Source organism: Leucopleurus acutus, assembly GCF_964270905.1.
Source record: "Leucopleurus acutus genome assembly, chromosome: 10".
NCBI lineage: Eukaryota > Metazoa > Chordata > Mammalia > Artiodactyla > Delphinidae > Leucopleurus > Leucopleurus acutus.
Window position 1 is genome coordinate 67,525,819 of NC_139153.1, and position 6,000 is coordinate 67,531,818.

Below are 6,000 nucleotides of genomic sequence, written 5' to 3' on the forward strand. Positions count from 1 at the left end.
CCACATAACTTTTAATTTAGTTTTTATTTTTATCAAAGTAATACACATATGGACTTAAAAAAGACCAAATGATCTACAAGATTTATAATGATAAACAGCAGCTACTTGCCCACCCACTCCCACTGGAGTCAATCAGCAAGCAGCTGCTTTCAATGCTTTTAGTTGTTTCTTCTGCTATTTATCTCCTTGTTTCTAAATAATATTGCTTTTTCTCAAATTTTCAATTTTATATTTTTTAACTTCCTCAGTGAAGATGAGGATTTGACTTACTTACACCACAACTTCCATATAACTTCTTCCATCACTGTCATTTTCCTTAAACTGATATTCATCATTTATTCTCCAAAGAAGATATACAGAGGGCCAACAGGCACATGAAAAGATGCTCAACATTGCTGATTATTAGAGAAATGCAAATCAAAACTACAATGAGGTATCACCTCACACCAGGCAGAATGGCCATCATCAAAAAGTCTACAAAATAATAAATGCTGGAGAGGATGTGGAGAAAAGGGAACTCTCCTACACTGTTGGTGGGAATGTAAATTGGTGCAGCCATTATGGAGAACAGTATGGAGTTTCCTTAAAAAACTAAAAACAGAGTTACCACATGATCCTGCAATGCCACTCCTGGGCGTATATCTGGAAAAGACAAAAACTATAATTTGAAAAGATGCCTGCACCCCAGTTGATAGCAGCACTGCTTACAATAGCCAAGACATGAAAGAAACCTAAGTGTCCATTGACAGATGAATAAATAAAGAAGATGTGGTAAATATATACAATGGAATATTACTCAGCCATAAAAAGGAAATAGTGCCATTTGAAGCAACATGGATGGACCTAGAGATTATCATACCAAGTGAAGTAAGTCAGACAGAGAAAGACAAATATCATATGATATCACTTATACATGGAATCTTAAAAAATGATACAAATGAACTTATTTACAAAACAGAAATAGACTCACAGATATAGAAAACAAATTTATGGTTACCAAAGAGGAAAGAGAAGGAATAAATTAGGAGCTTGGGATTAACAGATACACACTACTATATATAAAATATATAAACAGCAAGGATCTACTGTGTAGCACAGGGAACTATATTCAATATCTTGTAATAACCTATAATGGAAAAGAATCTGAAAAAGAATATATATGTATTTCTTATATATATATGTAAAACTTTGCTATACACCTGAAACTAACACATTGTTAATCAGCTATACTTCGATAAAAAAAATTTTTTTAATTCAGTGTTTATAACTGAACCAAATGAGGCAGAATAATTACTCTGTCTTCTTTGCCACTTTTTGTTTTCTCTGGAGTTAAAAATTGCTTCAATTTTTTCCCTTGCACAGTTTTATTTTAAAATATCTATCACTGACTTATCTGCAAGCTCTCTGCCAAACTGGAAATCTCGTATCAGATTATGGTCAAACAGCTCCATTTTTTTCTCTAGGGTCATCCTTCCTAGAGCCCTCTGTATTAATCAGGCTTCTCCAGAGAAACAGAAGCAATAGGGTAAAGAGAGAAAGAGACAGTTTGTTTTAAGGATTGTGGGGGCTGGCAAATTCTAAATCTGTAGGGCAGGCTGGAAACTCAGGCAAGAGGTGATGTTGTAATCTTAAGTCTGAAATCCACAGTGTAGCCCAGTAGGCTGGAAACTCAGGCAGGATTTCTATGTCATCATCTTGATGCAAAATTCCTTCTTCCTTTGGAAACCTCAGCCTTTGCCCATAAGGCTTTCAACTGACTGAATGAGACCCACCCACATTATGGAGGGTAATCTGCTTAACTTAACAGTCAAGTAATTTAAAATGTTAATAATATTTAAAATATACATTCACGGCAACATCTAGACTAGTGTTTGACCAAACTGGGCATCATAACCTAGACAAATTGACACATAAAATTAACCATCACACCCTCCATTATCGTAAGTAATCTGTCTCCCATCTTGTTCATTTTTTTCTCTTTGGTGTTTCCTTCCCACTTAATTTCATGGCCTTCTCTTTTTTTTTTTTGTGGTACGCGGGCCTCTCACTGTTGTGGCCTCTCCCGTTGCAGAGCACAGTCTCCAGACACACAGGCTCAGCGGCCATGGCTCACGGTCCCAGCCGCTCTGCGGCATGTGGGATCTTCCCAGACCGGGGCACGAACCGTGTCCCCTGCATCGGCAGGCGGACTCACAACCAGTGCGCCACCAGGGAAGCCCCATGGCCTTCTCTTTTTAAATTTCAACCATAGCAACAGTTAATATTTCCCAGGTAAATTAAGACAACCCATCAAAGAACTGGTGCTAAGGTAGAAGGAGTGGGTGGGAGAGTCAGTGGGTACCTCCTCCACCCCCATCCAGCTGCCTTCTCATCTCCATGTCTTTCTCACTGACCCAGGAGAGCACGAGGGGACAGCATATACTATGGGGTAACTGCCAATAAGGAAGGCTGGTCAGGAGAAAAAGAATTTATTTGCAGCTGCAATTCTTCAGGGAAGCATTAGTATAATCAGCTGGCCCTGCAATAGCCACCTGACTGGTCATTTTTAATGCTTAGGCCACAAACCTGAAAACTCAAAGAAAGTGCTAAATGTAAAAGCAGCTTTTCATATTGTTGCTTGATTTCAGACTTACAGACATGCCAACACATAGTACAATGATAGTTTTGATCATATGATTTTGCCTGCTTAGAGTCTTTCTTTAAACTAAATGCTTAATGATGAGGCCAAAATAATTGAGAAGTCTTAAGAAATACAGATTTTAAATTAATTTTTTCCAAGTGACTCTGTGTGTGTGTGTGTGTGTGTGTGTGTGTGTGTGTGTGTGTGTGTGTCATGATGAGTCAATGTTTCTTTGGGAATTGAGGGTGGAAAATCTCAAAAACAAATGCAGGATGTGAAGTGGGGCAGGTCCAGCACCCAAATAATGCATAAACTTTTCCTACCTGCCTGTTTGGGAGTGAAAACATTAGGAGGGAGGGAATTAAACCAACCTTTTGCAGCAAGGAGAGAAAGAGAACTATAATTTCTGAACAAAAAGAGTGACAGAAACAAATTTCCCAAAGCAAAAATAAATCTGACCTCACTGTGCTTAGACGGGAAATTTCCTGTAAAACAAGGGAGTTTCTGAGGCTCCCACTGTTGAAAGGTTTTTTTTCAATTGGTGGGGTGGAGAGCTGCATGAATCACAAGACTCTCAGCCTCCCTTAGGAATGTGTTCAATCTTCCCATGTTTGCAGAAGCCCCAGAACTGTCCTAATTGCCAAATGATAGCTGATCTCATGTATTCCCTAAAAATAGAGGTATGCGAATCCCACTTGTTCTAAGTAAAGGTAATAGGACACACTAAAGTGTTCCATATGCATAAGTTTGGAAAACGCTAGGTTAAGTAAAATTAAGTGTTTCTTTTTTCACTTTTTTTTTTTTTGGGCTGCGCCACACGGCTTGCAGGATCTCAGTTCCCCAACCAGGGAGTGAACCCAGCCACGGCAGTGAAGAAGGCCAAGACCTAACACGTGGACCGCCAGGGAATTCCCTATTTGAGTTTCTTTACTACAGGATTTCTTAGGTCCATTAATACCATTGTGATTCTCCATTGGGAACATTTATTGTACAGGATACCCCAAATTCATCTGAGATGTTTCATGGAGCACTAATTAACACTTCCATAAACTAGTGCTCTGAGGAACACAGATCTAGTCATCATCAGTGTGTGTGTGTGTGTGTGTGTGTGTGTGTGTGTGGTCGTAGGAGACAAGGGCCAAGAAGATCACTTGATGGTTCTTGTTGTAACTTCAGGTCAAAGGAGCAAAAGGTGACCCAACAGTCCATAGCCATTTCCTGGCCTTGAAAAATGATCTCATAAATTCCCCTTTAGTTCTAAACTGCTAACAACTGTTTCAGACTCCAGTCATATCAGAGAACCTAGAGATCACTTCGTGTAATCCTTCCATTTTACAGATGTGAAAACCGGCCTAAGGAGAGGAATTAAGTGGCCCAGAGTCACAGGTGAATTAAATTGCAAAGTTCGGTTAGAACCAGCTTGCCCGTCTTCCTGTCCATTGATCTTTGTCCTGCTCTGTGGTGCCTCTTCATATGACTGAATCCACAAACTAGCAAGGGGCTGTTACTGCATGATTTTGACAAATCTGTCTATAATCAAAAACAAGATCTAAGGCCAGCTAATGGCCCATGTTATCTCAAACAAATCTCAGTATGACAAAATAACTCCGACTGTCATGGGCATTTGAAGCAGCAGGATTTGACCTGTGGTTTCAACACCAGATTCTTAATTTATTTCTGAGCCCATAGCCTCATAATGTCTTCCTTGAAAACTGAATTGTAAGTCATGTAGATGTCAATGGTCCATCTCTCTTTTAAATAGGTTTTATTGTTCAAAAAAACAGTTCAAGGATTATAAAAGGTTCAAAGTGAAAAATCTCATTCCTACCCCTGTCTCCCACCCTCCCATTTCTCACCTTCCCTCTCCATATAGTTAGCCATTGGTATTAGTGTTTTGTGTATCCTTTCTTCATATCTTCATGCAGATATGGATAGAGAGACTATTTTTTCTCCCTTATTTACACAAAGTGGCATTATCTCTTTGTTAGGCACAACTCTTCCCCTTTAGCCTTAGTCTCCTCATTTAGAAAAAAGAGAATTGGGGCTTCCCTGGTGGCACAGTGGTCAAGAATCCGCCTGCCAATGCAGGGGACATGGGTCGGAACCCTGGTCTGGGAAGATCCTACATGCCTCGGTGCACTAAGCCCGTGTGCCACAACTACTGAGCCTGTGCTCTAGAGCCTGTGAGCCACAAGTACTGAGCCCATGTGCCACAATTACTGAAGCCCATGCACCTAGAGCCCGTGATCTACAACAAGAAAAGCCACCGCAATGAGAAGCCCACACACTTGACAATGTTTGGCCTTTTGGAAGGTTCACACTTGCATGGCTGGTTTTGTTGGTGACCTCAAATTTAGAGCACTCAGGGTGTGGCTTGCAGACTCTGGTATTTCATGCTTTAAGAAAATCCAATACACAAATGTCAACATTTCCAAAGCAAATTAGGGAATGACTTTGTATTACAAACGAACCTGGCATAATGATTCACCAAAGGCATCTTCTATGTATTTACATATATTTATTAAATAAATAATACTTGGTACAACATTCAAAAGAGTGTGCAATGCAAGCTCTCTGCCTTGATCCCAGGACACTGAGCTCTCCTCCCCATGGGCCACCTTTGTCACCAGTTTCTTGTTTTCTTCCGTATTCTTTGTATATGCAGACATATCCGTATAGGTCCTTTTCTGAGAAGAGCACTCCAAATGCACGGCTTTGCACTTTGTACTTTTCACTGAAAAAGATATCTCGGAAATCAGGACAAGTAGAACTGCCTCATTCTTTTTTTAAGGGTTGTATAATTTTCAGTGATGGATATACCAAAATAAATTAATCTAAAATGGGTCGTTAGGGAATTCCCTGGCGGTCCAGTGGTTAGGACTTGGCACTTTCATTGCCAGGGCCCGGGTTCAATCCCTGGTGGAGGAACTAAGATCCTGTAATAATAATATAATAATAATAATGATGATGATGATGAAAGGGGTCATTCTTTTTTAACAGTGAACTCCATTCGTCCATTCATAACCTGATTTAATCCCTAAAGTCCTGTTTTCAGTTGCACTCTGTTATAGGAGTGAGATTCTCTCAGGGTGCTTCCATTTCTGTGCAAACAGAGCAGGCATCAGTGCCTACGGACGAACTTGTGCCAAACAGAAGCTCACAGTTTTCACCTCCTAAATCTTTTTTTTTTTCCAACAAAAGGTCTCACATATTTTTTTCTGAGCCAACCTACTAGTGCAGAAACATAGAAACAAAGAGAAAAATCATTTTCCCAATAAAACACATCCAGCTATCCAGATAGTGATGTTTTCAGAGTGATATGGTAAGAAGCAAGTGACTTGATACAGAATAAATATGCGTGCCATCTCATGTGCGATTCC